The 17,832-nt window shown below is 44.1% G+C and overlaps 1 protein-coding gene across 1 annotated transcript in view; it reads right to left on the bottom strand.

Moving 5' to 3' along the window:
- Positions 1 to 17,832, bottom strand: part of CD2 (CD2 molecule) — a 60,997-nt gene that overhangs the window by 12,726 nt on the left and 30,439 nt on the right.

The raw sequence follows: 17,832 nt of genomic DNA, 5'->3' as shown, positions 1-17,832 counted from the left end.
TTTTTTTTTTTTTTTTTTTTAACCTAAGTGGCAAATGACTATGGAAAATGCACACCAGGAAACTGATACATAGTCCTACTAACAGACATGTTCCCCTACAACTGCAGATGACTTCAGCTATTTCGGTTAGTAACACATGACAACAAATCTTTTTGTTTTCGTCAAACACCGTAGGGATATGGTGTTTCCATTCCCTTTCGATAAGACTCAGAWGTTGTGCTGAAGATACTGAACTGGGATTTGAGTGATTTGCCACCAGTGCCTGCCTCTTTATGCTGCATGCTGGTTCAAATTACCTTCAATTTTCTGTGCCACATTTCATCAGAATCACAGACATCCTCTTAACTGCCTCTATGGCTAATGTAATAGAAATTAAACCTTTTGGAGCAGGGATCACAATGCAAATATGGGGTTTTAGGCCCTATTATAATACAAGAACTGACAACTGGGAACACTGCAGTAAAGTAGTATTCCCAAGGCTGCACTAAAYGTAACCTTTCAGTCCTTAATTACCTGATACAGAATCAGACAGGAAAGCAAGAAAACCCAGGAAAAAAAAATAGAAGTTCCAAGCATCTGCCTTGCACAGTCTTCAAATGGGAAACCTGGGCAGACAGAGCTGGAACCTTCACAGAGGTCCTCCTGCTCAGATGGCATGGGACTGTTTCTGGAACCAGAAGCTGCTCTCACTAGAAGCCAGCTTATCCTTCCACTTTCTGGCMTGCTAAACAGCATAGGCCCTCCCTCACAAACACCCTTCTTTTTCTCATATGCTGTTTTGAATGAGAAGCCTGAGTTCAGATAGTATAAGCCTTCTTATACCTGTAGGTGAATTCGGCATATCTGCACACTGTGTTGATCAACATAGACATTTTCATTTTGTGATATATTCAAAGGGTCAGGAGATTCCAAAAGATTGTAAAATGAGATATGCTTGTGGCATATCTTGGCCAGTGTTATCCACGAAGAAAATCCAGAAAAGTTCAACTTTTGGAAAAGAATTACTGAAGCTTTCTGAATTCCACAAAATGCTATTTTACAWTTGCATTACAAAACCATGCATCGCTGAGGCCTGGAATCAAAGACAGGAGAAATAGCTTGTATTTTAATATATACAGACTTCAGGTGACATCTGTGGAAGGTGCTAACTGAAATTAAAGAAACTTCTAGTCATCTGAAAGACTTCTAACTTGTCCCAACCTCCTCCTTACAGACACATAAATAAAATAAACACTCCTTTTGATTAGATAGGTTACTTACCCATCAGGCAGAACAGGGAACCTATTTACCATCCTCTTATTGGGGCTGCACAGTCTTCCACCACATTCCACTTGCTGTATCAGTTCAGGTAAGCATCTATCAAGTTCTTTCCAAATCTGGAAACAGCAATGTGTCATGAAAATATTCTTTTGTTAACAAACTGCTGGTTGGTTTAATCGCAGCAGCTCCTCAAAGGCCAGCTCAATCTGCCTTAGTAACTCACAAGCTTCTAAGTGCAGTTACAACGCACAACACATTGGGAGGGAGGCATGGAAAAATAGGAGGTTAAAGCATTTTGACTCTGTATCCTTGACAAGTCTTAAGCAACATGACTAAATGCTTGGCAAAAATTTTCCTCATCATAGTTATTAAATATACTGTCAAAAGGAGCCAGCAAAAACTTGAGGCTGATGTTTTTGTTGTTGTTTTTTAATAATAATAATGCTTAAGGAATAAGCTAGACCAAGTCCACCTAAGAAGCTGAGTCCCCAAATTATTCCTTCTTTTTTAAAAAAATATGGTTTTAACCAGCAACATGACTCTGCAAACAGTGCATTGTATGTCTTGGAATCAGAAGTGCTCTGTGACACAGACATGCTTCATTATCAGTTCAGCAAGTTGCATTTCCATATGGCTTCAGTTACAGAAAAACTAAGTGGAGCCCCTCCTTTCTTGCACAAAAGCATCATCAGCTGAATTCCAATAATGGAAGATTATTTCAGACATGTCTAAGGGGTAGAAAGAGCCTGACTGAATCTGACTTGATACTTTTGCCAGTTTTAAAAATAAGTGTGCATTACCATTTTATTCCTGAAAGAAGGAAACAAAAGATAGAGGCCACCTTCTTGGCTGGTGCCCAGGATGATGATCTGGTTCCCATTTTCCAGTTATGAAAATAATTGTCCTTGAAGAAAGGGATGGTGACTCCCTGAGAGTACATCAGGGCAGTCTGTGTCAGTGGTGAGAGTTGCACACATCATCCACATATCAGAAGGGAATGTGAACACCACAACAGATTTTTTTTTGGTAAATTTGTACTCCTGATTTTGGCAGTTGTTTGGGTTCAGTTCTACTGACTCTGACACCAGGAGCTTTTGGGGAGGTAAAGGATATCCCTTAAGAGGGTCCTGTATGGGGTCATGGTGATTCAGGACTTCCTCCTGCAATTTGTGGGCCGTAACCAGCAGCTGCTCAAGGCAATAGGAGTCTTTTCACTGACTACAAAGGACATTGACTAGACCCTAATTTGTCATTAGATCCTTTATTAAAATTAAATTAAAACTACTTTGTATAGAAATAGACAGTGGACACAGTTCTTGGATGATACCTTTTCCTATCATTGCTTGGTTAGTAACACTGGTGATTATAATACTACTACTAACTGAAACATCTATTTTGCCTGTGTGGTAAGCATGTTAGTGACTTCCAAATCTTACATGATTTAAAGAATCATGGCTTTTTCCCAGCCCCAGCTTTGCAAAGATTGACAAGGAAATAAAACTAAATCTTCTCTGCTTTTGGCATCCCTTTTCTTAATCATGCTGTCTCCTTCTTTCATAAGATTGTCACTGCTTGAGCTCTGGATGCAAAGAACATCCTTATACTTCTTTATTTCAATTGTCACTTTGAAACTTTGAAGTTTGGAGCTAAAAAACTATTTTGCTGAGATCTAGTGTCATAGTGTCCCGCAGAAGCGGGATCTGAGGAAGGAAACTGGAAACCAGCTCCTTAGCTATGAGAGTCCAACAAAATCTTTCAATGGGTGAAGGGGGTGAGGGGAAGAGCAAGGTCCAAGCATCTCCTTATCTACAAGGTCAACGTTTGAGATTTTATTACAGCTCTTTCACTGATAACATTGCTTTGGATATGTCACTGGGTGATCACATATCAAAATCTGAGAGAGCCAGTGACTGACTTTTAAACCAGTGAAAGGGTGTAGCAGCCTCACCAGTGTATGCCTGGGAAGGGGCTGTGTCCGTGTCCAGCTGTGAAGCACCACAGCCGTACTGTATGCCAAACCATGCATGGGCACAACCATACCAAGTCCAACCAAGAGGAAATTCCATGGTCTCATTCCTTTCAGCAGCAAATCCACACATCTTGCTCCTTGCTGTCCCAGCACGCAGGCTGCAAGATGCTGCTCAGTCTGGGGTGAAAAAGCTCTGTATCCTGAGGGAAGGGCTGGTAATGTGTCCAGTGCTGCACTAACTTCATTGCAGGCACAAAAGATCTAGTTATCTCACAGTGTATATACATACAGAGATGCGCTAAAAATGGGTGGAACAACCTATCACGTTTTACTGTGCCTGCTGCACCTTTTTCAGCTAGAAGTGCCCAGGCACAGTAAAACGTGATAGGTTGTTCCACTTCTTCTGAGTCACATCTGTCAGCCCAGATCTGTTAGCCCTGTCAGCTTGAATGTCCAGCTGCCTGCTAAAGGAAATTCTTCTAGAAGCCCCCAAGATGSGGTTTGCTTTATGAAATCTCATTACTGTGATAGGTGGTAGCAGTGTCTGTTACACAGGTTGCCATTATATTCATTTCCTTCTAACGCTGCCTGACTTGAACTGGCCAGGCTGACATCTTCTGTGAGAGGTGCTTGCCTCAGGCTGATGGATCCTCAGCCTTTCCTACTGCCTGCTGTTCAGTTCCTGTTACTCTGGCCCTATTAACTTCCTCTTAGGTTCTTCCATAGCACCGTTACAGTGCCAGAGTGCTTACAGCAGCTCATACATCCTCACCACCTGATGGGAAGTGGCAGTCATTTCTGATGCCCTCTTTGAGCTGCCTCAGGTTATACTACCCGGGGACCGACAACTGAGCACAGTGTCTCACAGGTTCAGAGCATCTCTGTCATTGATGTCTCTCACAGCAGTGATCAGCACCTCTAGGATTTCAAGATGGATGCTGGGAAATGAGAGTGCACAGAGGCAGTGAATACCAGGAAAAGCCTGGTGAAGTGAGGTGTATAACATCTGCTGGGAACGCCCCAGGAGATGCTGGGAGAAAGCCCGGTTCTCAAGGACAGCACTTCAACATCTTGCCAATGAGACTATTTCTTCCTCCAGCCTCTACCTCAATTATCACATGCTTCCAGCTCCCCCACCAAAAGCAGGATAGGTCAGCTGGCAATAGCCTCGTCTGTCCTTGTGTTTTCCTGCTTGGCCCCTCTGCAGCTGCAGTCTGTGCACTGAAAGAGGCCGTGTTCCAGTGGCTAAAATACCATGTAAGTTAGATGGTCAGAGAGCACAAAATAAGATTGTGCAAGACAGCCATTTGTCTGGTTCTCATTCCCATCATGCTTGTGGAGGCCTTGATTTTGCAATCCTTTGTATTTTTTTCTTTAACTTCTTTGTGTCAGGTTGTGCATGAAAATCGTTTAACAGAAGCTGCCTATCTTTGGTAAAGATTTCTCAGTGGTATGTCTGGAGAAGAAGGCCAGTGCCAGTGTCCTGGCTGGGAGACAGGTACTCTCATCTTACCCATGTGGTTGTCTCTCCTTGGGAAAACAAAGAGATAGAAACTCCAGCTCTGCTTCCTGGGAAATTCTGACCACCCCACATTAAGAGTCTTTAAAGGTATCCAGGTGCTAAGTCCCAGCTGAGATCAGTTCGCCAGGGCCCAGGCTACCCAAGAGAGGGGTTCATATTTTAAAGCAGCCTGTCTTTGATGTGTGCCATGGCCCTCCTTAGGGTATCAGCCATGCAGACAAACACCTACTCAAAGCTCACCACAGCTTTCATCTGCAGCCAGCATGTCCACCTGCATAGAAATCAGGGCTCAAGAAACTGGARGAGCATTGATTTGACCTTACTGTGAAACTGGGATGTGGCCAATGCCTAAATTCAGGTGCTGTGATGGAGTCACAATAATACRGATGTAGCCTTCTGATACCAGAAATTGCATTCTCACGAGCACTACTATTTACACATCTTAGTATCACCTGGTTTTAATTTTTAAAAATGATTCTTCCTAAATTCTTCCTGCAATCATGAAATAAAATAAATGGAGCTCCCAGCTGACATGCAATCTCTTCTTCCCTTTTCTTGTTGTGTCACAACTCGTCCTTTATCAACCCAGCACCTTTGCTTTCCACTGAGAAAAGCCAATTGGGATTTTATACTTACAAAAAAGCATTAAAGCAGATCTCACAGTCTATCAGAGCATGTGGCACTCTTTATCCTACACGCCCATCTTCACTGCTGCATTGAGCAAAATGGGCAATTCTCCTTCTGCAAGCCAGCTATTCAGACCTCAAACAGATTTTTTTTTTTTTCTTCCTGGAACTTCAGTTATTACAGGCTCTCTTTAACAGGCATGTTGTCGTGCTGGATCAGAAATAGTGGTGCATGGTCACTGAAGGTTGAGCCCTGTGTTTTGCTAATGCTCTGGAAGATGTTACCATCTGTGACATGATTCAGATCAATGGTTCAGTGAAATGCTGCTGGCAGGGATATAGTCTCCAGATTAATGCTTTAGAAATTCTCACGTTTCCAAATGATGTTTTACCTTCCCCTTCCCTCTGCTTCCCCTGTCTCAAAAGGCAGGGGCTGTCAGATATCAAAAGTGTCTCATTAGCACGTCTGGACAGGGCAATAAATACAATTCTTGCTGGCAAAAGGACATGAGACAAAAAGGAAGCACAGAGATCCTTCCCTTTAGCTTCTTTGAAAGAGAGGCACACTGAGGTGCCCCCAGCACCAGCATCATGGGCCCATAGTGAATCACAGAATCGTTATGGTTGGAAGGGACCTCTAGAGATCATCTAGTCCAACTCCCCTGCCCAAGCAGGGACACCTGGAGCATGTGGCACAGGGTGGCATCCAGGCGGGTTTGGAAGATCTCCAGAGAAGGAGACTCCACAAGCTCCCTGGGCAGCCTGTGCCACGGCTCTGTCACCCTCACTATCAAGAAGTTCTTCCTCACATGSAGATGGAACTGCCTGTGTTTCAACTTATATCCATCAGCCCTTGTTCTGTCACTGGCCACCACTGAGAAGACCTTGGYCCCTTCCTCCTTACATTCTCCTCTCAAGTATTTCTACATGTTGATAAGATCCTCTCTCAATCTTCTCTTTTCCAGGGAAAACAGGCCCAACTCACTCAGTCTTTCATCATACAAGAGATGCTCCAGTCCCTTAATCATCTTGGTTCCTCTACGCTGGACCCTCTCTAGAAGCTCCACATCCCTCTTATACTTGGGAGAGCAGAACTGCACCCAATACTCCAGGTGCGGCCTCACCAGAGCTGAGGARAGGGGCAAGATCCCCTCCCTCAACCTGCTGGCAACATCCTTCTGATGCAGTCAGGATCCCATTAGCCTTCTTGGCCATGAGGGCACTGCTGACTCATGGTTAACTTGGTGTCAACCAGGACTCCCAGGTCCCTCTCTGCAGAGCTGCTCTCCAGCAGGTCAACCCCTAATCTGTACTGATGTGTGGAACATCTGTACTCATGCCTGGGGTGAGCAGCTTCCTAACAGATAACCCATCCTCAAGGTATTCCAGCACGGAGGAGGCCAGGTCCTCCAATTACATGCAGAATGCAGCCAGGAAAGAAGAGGTTGCTCGCACATGAGAACCAAATTTTGTCCATTTGGAGGTGGTGCCTGTGGTATGTGCCCAGTTTGAAGTGAGAACAAACTGAATCCTCCTTTGATCTTAATACTAGATAYAGCTAGTCAGTACTACACCTCCTGGCATGCAATGGTCTTTTCTGGTTTATAAGAGATTAAAATAACCTTGATACTGATTTGCACAGAGGAACTTTGCAGAGGTCCCCTTGGGGTTGGAATCTCATTGCTTTAGGTGCTGTTCAGACAAAGGAGTGGGTCTTTCAGTAAAGAGCTCACAAACCAATAAAAGACCTGACAAACGTGCACCAGAAAATTTAGACACAAAAAAGAATATTCAGCAGTACTGTTCTGTGCATTTCTCCCCACCTATACATTTTTTTTCTGTAAAACAGCTCTTGCAAAGAGGGCAGTTTTCTTCAACATGGCTCTGAGATGGATCCTTACAAAGCACATAGCCAAAACCAAGACCTTCACCTCTTTCTGTGGCTATTCAAAGTCTGCCTGCATTGCATAGCAAGCACAAAGGTATCCAAAGCAGTCAGAGCTGTGCTGACACGCAGGTATGCCCACACCGGGTGGTGGACAGTATGCAGGGGGAAGATGCTCTAAAAGGGGGGTTGAATCCCATCAGATAAGATATTTGTAACTGAGAAATTGAGGTTAGACTAAATGAATTCTCATCACCATCACAGATCTGCATAAGCTACCTACTGCCAGAGTAATTGAGCACAATAATTGAGCAATAAAGTCATTTTGAAGCACTTCCAACATCATATAAATAGTTAAAAGCTGACAGTGCTGGAAGCCATCATTGTGACAGCTCTGAAGGCAAAAGTCACATTCTAGGAATGAGACTCAGTGAATTCAGTCAGCAAAAGTAAGGCATTTTGGAAAAAAACAGTTTGGTAAAACAGAACATTTTTATATACTGCATTTTTCTGTTATTTTGTTGAATGGACAGTATGTCTGATCATTTTATGCAGCTGAGTTTAAGTTCCTTAAATTCCTTAAAAAATTATTTCTTTGAATCAATTTGGAAATATTTCTGTTTTCACCACATTTTTCATCTGGAAGGCAATTTTCCCTGCCCCTCTCTACATCAGTCTAGCATTCTTGTTAGAAATATGTGGTAATACAGAGAGACACCAGCATCATTCACTGAATGAAAATACTGAAGCAGCAAACGGTTTCTAAAAATAAAAATACAGTGAATATGTTCTTAGGTCTCTAAGGCATTATACGGTGACTAATCAGAGCAGTTTTCCTAGGAAAAAAGGACAGAAGCAATAGAGATGGAATCAAATTTAATAGTACAAAATGCGAGGTCGTGCCCTAAGGGAGTAATAACAAGAATTTCTGCTGCCAGCTGGGAGCTTATCAGTTGGAAGTGACAAAGGAGGAGAAAGACCCGAGTGCGCCAGCCGATCAAATGACTGTAAGCTGGCAATGTCATGCAGATGTGAGAAAGACAAATGTGAACCTAAAACATGTCAGGTGAAAGATTTCTAACAGAACTATGACAATTTTAATGCCATTGTAGAAGTACAGAATATTGTACACCCATATGAAAGATGAATTAATTTRAAATGGTCTTTTCTGCATCTTTTTCTCTTAGGATGACCAAAGAATGAGAGAGCTTTCTTTTACAAGAAGAGACTAAATGAGCTTGGTTTCTTCAGTCTAGCAAAATGCAAGCTGGGAAGAGATATATTTGTTGCATATAAATACCCTGGAGGGAAGTACCAGGAAGAAAGAAGAGCTATTTGAGTGAAAGGGCAATGCTGGCACAGGAACAAGTTGATATAAATTTGCCAGGAATGCATTTCAACCGGAAATTAGAAGAAGATCCTGCCTGTCCAAGAAGTGCATTTCTGGGACTGCCTTCCTGGAGGTTTTATCAGGACAGGAATCCCACGTAGTTTTAACACAGAGCTAGAGTGGTTCTAAAATGGATTATATACCTTAGCTACCATTTACAGCAGGAAATTGGGAAATATGACACACAAGKTCCCTTCCAGTCCCATTGTCCATAGTCCTATGGTGCCTATCTCACTCAGCAATTAGGCTTCACATAGATGATATTCTATTAGTTTTGACCTGTTAAAGCAAACTATCTGTTTTTCTTCTGAGTATAAAAGCTCATGCTCAAGACCTAGAGCTGTCCCAATTTTGGCCCATTTCATTGTAAAATGAGTGAAATCAGCCTTGCACCTCCTTCTAATAGATGCATGCAATACAAGCAGCCTTTCCACTGTGGCTGTGGGAGAATGGGCCACAGGTATCAGGTTCCCYAATGGACAGTGAGAACTTCCAGTGCAGAGTAGAGAGAGATCATTTTTTCCCCAGCCATTCCTGCAGCTGTGCATCRCTCCCACAGCACTAGGAGCCTCATGAGCACGTCATAAACAACAATCCTCTCTGCACTGAGGAATTATCTAGCTAAAGACAAAGTTGGAACAAAGGCCCGAAGCAGGGTGGGAAACGATGGTGTGTAAGCCACAAACATCTGCTTGGGACAGCTTGCTTGGCTTCCTCCATGAAGCACACAGTCCTGTAAAGTCATGTGAAATACAAAAGAAAGCCAGTACAGGTGAGAAAAATAAATAAGTTTTGAGGACAATCACATGGTAGGGACTGAGTGAGGCTAGGTAAAATGTCATTAGAGTCTTTCTCATTTGAACACATTTAAAGGTATAATCAGAAGCTGAACAACTTATCAGAAGCTGAGGGAATGACCCTTAGCACTGAGAAGGTTTTCTAGGCAACTCCTCAGATGAGTATGCTCTGACCACCACTGAGGAACAAGGTAGTTTCTTCTTCCCCTACCTATAATGGGAGGTTCAACAGATGATTTCAGAAAGTGTCTAGATATAAAACAGAAGATGTTTCTCTAGTTTCAGGCCTTGGTGTATCAGCATCAACCTTCCTTTTCTTTAACCTTCTCCCTGGCATATCACAGCCATCAGATTGCAATACGGTTGGAGTAGTTGTTCTCTTCATGGAGCACTGTAATTTTATACAGCAGTTTGTCATTGCAGATAAAACATCTTTGCCGTTCCAGGAAGCATACAAGCCGAATGGGGCATGGTATGCAAATTCAACTAGAAGTTAAGAGTTCAAGTGTGGAGGAGTCTGGAGGAGAGGAAGGAAGGAGGGAGTGCTTCAGGAAGAAAGTTTTCCAGAGGCCTGTCATGAAAAAAAATAGTGCATGTGCAGCAAGAGCAAGGAGAACACCTCAGGCAAGAACTGAACAAAGGGAGGCCAAGAGAAACATGAAGAAAGTGCGGAGACATGGAGAGAAAAGAGGTCATAGGAGGAAGTTAGACCACAGTTAATAGCACTGTTGATGTGATGAGGGGCATGAAATGAAGTGAGGAAGACAAACTGACACAGGAAACAAAGTCAAGAAAGCACTGAAAGTACGTGGCAGAGCAGGAGAGAGGCAGAGTTGGCAGCAGACTTTTGGACACAGTAAGGTAAAAGCAGGGAGATTCCAAGGAGGAAGACAAAGCCACCAATATGAAAGGAGGCTGAAGTGAGGACTAGAGCTTCAGATCCAGGGATGCTGTGGAAAGTGTGGATTTCTAGAGTACTTAGAAAAAGAAAAAGGGTAGAAATTAGGGACATAAAAAGAGGCCAACAGTGTACATCCAAAATCCCTCCACAACTACTCCCTAGCTTTTGGAATGGCTAGGGCAACAATTGAGTCTCTGCAGCACTATCACCTCTGCACTATTTAGGCAAAGCAGGTCATAGCCTGTGTTTTCATTCAGTTGTTCTCTGTCCAGGATCATTTGGCACTTTCTCCTGTCTCGAGCATTAATGCCAGTGCGCTGACTGAAGTCCTTTTGCAGAGGCTGGGATCTGTCCTGGAAAGACCACCAGAGGAAAAAATGAAAAATGATGGGGGCAACTTTGCTGTCCTAAAGGACACTTTTCTCTTTTCTACGCAGCAGAAGAGATAGGAAGGGGGTGTTCAGCACAAGGAAGGAAGGACAGCAGAGCTCTATTCTCTTTAATCCCTTCCTGATGAAAAGATAGGGTTGTCCCATATAGCCTTAAAGAACTATACCATGAGTTCCTAGGTGGGAGTCACAACTGGTTTCCTCAGCCATTCCCAAGCTCTGACATCAACTTTYGGCCTAAATCATAGAAGGATCAGAGCTAAGCCTTCAACTTCTTTAAAGCAGTAGAGCACTGTAGATAATAAAGAATGGCTGTCATGGCCCACTTGAGGCTGCCTGCACTTCCTTGCTGGGCAAGCAACCCTTTTATATACACAAATCTATGAAGCATTTAATGATAATACAAGGTGAAAAGCACCTATAAAAAGGACTCTTTATTATTGAGATTAAAAAGCTGCAGAAGGCCACACTCAGATCTGGAGTTTTGTCCAGTTTTGTCCTTTTGCAACATGGACGTTATTTAACTGCATGGACATTTCTTAACCACATCTCTTTGCCTTTAATTTAGCCAATTTGCTTTGTGTTTGCAGTAATGGAATCATTCCCTCTGGTTTTGGACATTGTGCACACAAAGCACTCCCTCACTTAGCCTTAGCACAGCTCCTAAACATATATATTTATTTCAGATTTATATTCCTAGCACCACACAAGCCCTCAACAAATGCAGTCTTCAAAACTTGGCTGCACACCCAAAGCAGTCAAACTTTCCATGGAGTCACAACCTCAGAAATCTCTGACTGAGAAGAAAACATTGGTGTAGCCTGGATACATTTAAGGAGAGGAGGGGAAAAGAAACATTCATCAAGATTTGTCTAGTCTAATGATATTGGCCTGAAGCTTAACCTTCTTTTGTTGTATTTTATACYGTAGCTGGCCAGCTCCATCTTACTCCAAAACCCTAAACAGGCGCAAAACTGGATGCAAAACTAAAAGAAATAATGCAATTACTCCACTTTTAAGACTACAAATGCAGCCTCCTGCAGTGAGGTCCATGCAAGCAGGCCCCTGCTTTCTCAGTGACTATGAGGAAAAGCAATCTTGATGGTGTGCAGTTGGGAAACAATTGGGGATGAGAGCAGGCCTTTTTGTCAATATGGCCTTGGGTAGCACAAAGCAGTTCTTCATTCATGGAAGAATTTGTGCTGCTCTGCACCAGGGCTGTCAATGGGGAGAGTGGCCAGCTGAGCAGAGTGCACTCAACATGTGTTCTGGAGCAGTGATGGAGCCAAAGCACACAGCACAGTGGTGCAACCAGCTGGCCAACCAGGCACTCCATAAGATCTTAAAATCCCCCATAACTAAGTATTCCTGGATGGCCTGAGGAGTGCAGAGAGAGCTTTGTGCTGCTCCTTTCCGGCAGGGGTCTGACAAATTCAAGTTGGTACTAGGGATTGTTAAAGCTGCCTTTAAATGGGGATAAGAGTAGGAAGCAGGTGGGAAGGGCTATGTCAATGCCTTGATATTGACACTACCTATTTGGGAAGCCCTACTAACCTAGAAAACAGATTTTTTATTTTTCTTTTATTTTTCTTTTATTTTTCTTTTATTTTTCTTTTATTTTTCTTTTATTTTTCTTTTCTTTTTTTTTCCCTGAAAAGAGGCTTGTTTCAGGGGACAGAGCAAGGCTTCATTTTCAGGCAGGCTAAATTTGAGTTAGGCAGCACAGAGCAGATGTCCAAGAGACAGCTGAGAGGTGGGACCAAGGGAAGCCACAGAGAATGAGTCACTCCCCGCCAAAGCCAAACAAAGACTGAACACCGAAACAAATAGAATAAAGTGAGAACAAGGCCAGAGCAGAGCAGGAAAGAGAAGTCATCCTTGCAGGAAAACCACTGGAGGGAAAGAAGAACTAGAGTGAACACAATCAGAAAAGCACTGCAGAGCAGGATATAAGAATGACCATGCTTATTTGGATTGGTAGGCCATCCAGTTTGGTATGCTGTGGCCAGGAACAGACATGGAAGGAAAAAGTGTAGAAAAGCCCAGGACACAGGAAAGTGYGTGACTTTCCCCAGAGGACCCTCCCAGCTTCTGGCAGGCAAAGCCATAGTTGCTGCTCGAGCCAGAGGCTGCATCTGCAACTTTAATAGCCTTCAAGGACCTTTGCTGCTCCAAAATTAATTGCTTTTCAACCCCCTCTGCACTTTTGGCCTCCAGCCTACCTGGCAACAGTGAACCCCATGGCCCAAGCACACACCAGAGGAAAGAACTTCCTCCAGCACCGTCAAGGAAGGGTGGGCAGAAAGCATCTGAAAAATAGAGGACAGAGGGGAGCACACTGGTAAGGGATCCATTGCATCAACTTGTGCACTGTTTTAGACAGCACTCCCAAAATGGCAAAGCAAAGTCACATCGCCACGGCGTACTCTCAAATTCTCCTGCCAACCCTTCAGCAGGGCCAAGACATCAGCGGTGCATTTGAACAGACTGCCCCAAGCATAATGCTGTCTAAAGGGAAACTATTTCTTCATGGAGAAAATGCCAAGACCAGTGACGTTCAGCCAGAGAAGTTGCTTTCCCCTGCAGTTGCCTGAGGAGCCTGCTGCCTCCAAAAGAAGAGCCCTGGGCGCAGCTTGTGCCAGGGCTGCTTTCTGGCTGCCTCTGTGCTAACTAGTTCTAGAGAGGCACAGACCTGCCCTGGGAGCGATGAGAGGAGAGGAAAAAGGTCTAATTTCTCAAATGGTAGAGCATTTCCTTTTCCCTGCAGGAAAGGGACAGCAAATGAAGGTATTCTGACCATTGCAAGAGATAAGGAGAGAGTGAGGCAGTGGGATTTGATTTAGAAATGAAACCAGCATGCTCTGGTGAGGGGTGCTGTGAGGTACAAGGCCATAGCAGAAGAAAAAGCATCTAAACCCTTTACAGCATCCATCAAAGCAATAACATTATTGCATGATATGTTTATAGCTCCCTTGCAGCCACAGCAGCAGCAGCAGCTTTCCAACCAGGCTGGGCTTAAAATGAGGCCAGGGTCAGTTCCCTGCAACTTTGACACCATCAGACAGGTCTTGGCTGTTTTGCTTTTTTTTTTTTTTTCCTTTTTTCCCCCTGTGCATGGACATTTCCTGGCCCACGGCAGTGACTCCAAAATTCATTTCACCCTTTAATTTGATTTTGCAGAGCAGAGGGAGGCTGGCGAGGGCTTTATGGGGAAGGGGTAGCTGCCATGGGGCTGTGAGGGCAGCAGCATGGCTGCAGAGGCAGGGGTGGAGCGGAGTTGCTATGGCAATTTATTCCCACATACACACACACACACACACACACACGCACACGCACACGCACACGCACACACGCATGAGCGTGCACCCCCTCTGTGGCTGTTCTGGCAGGGAGAGCAGCTAATGCCCTATTTCTGGTGTCAAATTTCAGCGAACACCAGTCTCTTTCATTCCATCACATTCAGAAACTGCGGGGCTTAACTAGGTCACATTTTCTCACTGTATCRGAGGCGAGGGCTCGCTTTGCCCGAGCGACTTGAGAGCCCTGGGAGGGTCTGAGCAAGCAGCTCTACGCGTGCCTGGTGGAGCACCACATTCCCCTGCCTCACTCCACAGTGATGACAAAGACTTGGGGGAGGAACTGCATCCAAATACTGCTTACAGTCCAAAATAGGAGGTAAYTGCTTTTCAATGCTACAAATATATGTGTCTTAGAGACAAACTATTGCATTTCCACCACCAGCTGCCGAGGTCCAACCTTTGGATGCTGCCGCCTGTGTGAGGCAGAGAAAGCGCTGTGCATGAAAAGCCCTTGCTGTGGGGAAAAATCTGGGTGGCAGAGTCCACCACCCTCCACCTCAACCTGCCATACAGAACTAGAGTCCGAGCCGTCTGGATTGGCCCCCRCATGATGACAGCTTTGCTATTGACAGCTTACAGCCTCACACCACTTGTGCTCTCGGGTCATCCAGCAGCCAGCATCAACTTCCCATGGCAGCCAGCAGCCCCAGCTCCAGGGAAKAATTGCCCACCAGCAAAATGTGGAGGTCTGTGATCCACTGACTCATGATGGACATGTACCATATCAGCACCTGGCAGCATTTCATCCTCCTGGCTGATGATGCATTGCTTGAAGAAGTCCATTTTTCTGCTAACACTAGCCATTTTGCCTGTCAGAGTCAATGAATGTTTTTGATTGTGACTTTTTGAGGATAAACTAATTTATTTTTTATTTTTCAAGCACCTCACCCCTATCATCCTTATACAGAAGGAACAAGATAGAGTTGCTGTTCTCAGCATCTCTATAGCCACCATCTTCTTTGCCAGTTTTGCTCCCTGCTCTTCACCTATGTTATCCATGCAACAGAAGGGTTGCTCTGGCCCATAACGCTTTTAGTGTACCCAGAAAGGTGGTATTTCCAGCATGGTTTCTTTCCCCATATAGAAAAGAAAAGGTTTCTTTTCTATACACTGCCAGCCATTTCATTCCCCATTTCCCATGGCCTGAGCAGATGTTTCCCCTGAACCAAGCATGGTGATGCCCAGTTCCTCCTGTCATGATCCAGGTGGTTACTRATGAAACCAGTGAGGTGGAGGTGGCGCAAAGATGTCCTTCACCCCTGCTTGTCTACAGCAGTTTTGCCTTCCCAATCACCCAGCATGGTTAAGTCCCACCTGGTRCTTTCACAGCCTTCTCTAACCTAAATAATTCTGTGACAGCTGCAAAAGCTTGCTGCTTCACTGCCTCCCACTCTTTTTCCAAGGCATTAATAAATATTAAGCACTGGCAGCAGGCTCACAGATCACTGCCCAGCCCCAGAGGTCACGCACATCCCCTCCATTCTTGTGATTACCACTGGTCCTGCTAGCGAGACCCCTGGCATCACCTACACATTCTCATCTTGCTGGGGACCTCTCTGGGCTGCACACTACTGTTGTGCTTGGCTGGATCTGTGTTTCTACACCAAGCCAGCCTGTGTTTTTAAAAGCAGCACGCAGGTTGCCTGACCTTGGATGGCTCCCTCTACTCCTCCGCGTTGTGATGTGCTTAATAACTCAGAGTGTTAAATGGCCCCTTTGGTTCAAACGGAGCTTTCTGTCCCACAGGGAGATGAGACAGTTGAGGGAGAAATGAAGCTGTGAGCTCAAGGAACTCAGTACCAAAGCCTCTGGCGAGGAAGGCATAATGTTCCCAAGTCCAAGACTCTCGTGGTACTCAGCTGCCCACCCAGGCAGGAGATCTTACTACACTGTCTGGGAAAGGCATCCATTCCTCTCAGAATGCTTCCCTACAGTTTTCCCTAATTTTTGTGTTGTGGAAGGGCTGCTTTTTCCTTAATATAAAAGGACAAAAAGGACAAAATAAAAGGACAACATGAGTTTTCTTCTGCAGGTCTTGAAAACACTGCTGCCTGGCAAAAGTAGCTGTGGACATAACATCTATCTGTCCAAAGGTCAGTGTCCCACCCACCTATGCTTTCTTTGTCTCTTTTAGGTCCCCCTTTTTTCCTGAGAGATTTGTCACTGTGTGGGGAAATCAGCTGCTCATGTGGCTTGCAAAGCTCTGTTCAGCTGCTCGTTTTGCATATGTAGCCATACCAAAAAGTACCATGCATGCACAATACAGGACTTTTAAGCAATCAAAACGTGGTCACTAGAAAACCACCTCCGCTGGCGTAAGCTGAGGGAGTTCTCCACAGTTGAGTTTATTTTCCTGCCTAATTTCAACCTTTCGCTCTCTCTGGTTTTGGCTGAAGGGCTGCTTAAGAACATTGTTTGCACTTCCTTGCAGGCCATCTGTTGAACCACATTTCTTCATACTTTCCAGAGTCCTGCAAAGACTGAGGCTGAGGCAGGAAACACTGATTGAAAGATGATCATTTTGAACAACTGGCTAACAAAGAGTCAGAGAGAAAACTGGTCCCCAAGCTGGCTGAGGCTCTCTGGGGAGCTTTGCTTGCCAGCTCCACAACTACTGGCAGGGTAACACTCTCCTTGGCAGCAGAAATGAGGTGTGGGAAACTGTAATGCCTGATTTCCTAAACATGGAAGAGAACAAAGGACAAACTTGCTGTTCACTGGTTCAGGCATCTTTGCCCCAAACCTTTCTCAAGTGATGCTTCAAGCTCATCTCTGAGGTTTGCTCACATCCTCATCTCTCTGCTTTGGTGGCATTTCTGTGGCTTTTCTGCACGAAGCAATACAGCCCCCTCCCGCTGCACCCTGCTGCCTGCACTTACCTTTGGTTTCTCTGGTCCCAGTCAAACCTCTCCTCGCACAAGTCAGACACTTGACTCATCATTTGTACAGTCCCTTTAAGACCAGCTATGAATTCCATAAATGAACCTGTTTGAGTCTTTCATACACAGCTTGAAAAGAGTGTGGGTGCTAACAACAGCTCCTGCCAATGTCCATGCTGCTACCAGTTTGTTTTTAAATAATGCAACTAACAGGACTTGAGACCTAAAAATCTACATCAAAAATATTGCATGCTTCCTGCTCTTAAAGGTTAAACTTTTTGTTTAATGCTTTCTGTTGTGCTGAGTTCTTTCTGAGACAGGGTCAGGAAGGGATGAAGAGCTCCTAAGAGAGACATTCTGTTACTTCCATTATAACTACAGATTAAACAGGAAGGAGAGAGAAGGACTGTGTGAAAATTCCTTTTTTCAGCTCAATTTGTAGTGTAGAAGTATTTGTTATTTCAAGGTAAATCTCCTTCATAGTTTTGGACCTTGCTTTTTCTAGGCACTTTTCTCCCTCATTGGTTAATGTTCATCAGTTTACTACTAATCTTATCACAGACTTTGTTCCACTCCTTGGCCAAAGTCACGTCTACATCACATGACTCCCCCTTCCCTACAGGTGACCAGCTGCATTGAAGAGAATTGGTAAAGTTTTCTTCAACATATTTTCAGATCTAATGACAACCAAATTAAATGGGCTTATTATAGCCTACTTAACTATTACCGTTAAAAGAAAAAAGAAAAAAGAGAAAAGAGAAAAAAGGAAAAAGAAAAAAGAAAAAAGAAAAAAGAAAAAAGAAAAAAGAAAAAAGAAAAAAGAAAAAAGAAAAAAGAAAAAAGAAAAAAGAAAAA

The sequence above is a fragment of the Nothoprocta perdicaria genome, unplaced genomic scaffold (assembly GCF_003342845.1).
Source record: "Nothoprocta perdicaria isolate Ctin4 unplaced genomic scaffold, notPer1 scaffold_100, whole genome shotgun sequence".
Classification (NCBI taxonomy): Eukaryota; Metazoa; Chordata; class Aves; order Tinamiformes; family Tinamidae; genus Nothoprocta; species Nothoprocta perdicaria.
The sequence above is the reverse complement of the archived record's forward strand: the minus strand, read 5'-3'. Positions and strand labels throughout refer to the sequence as shown.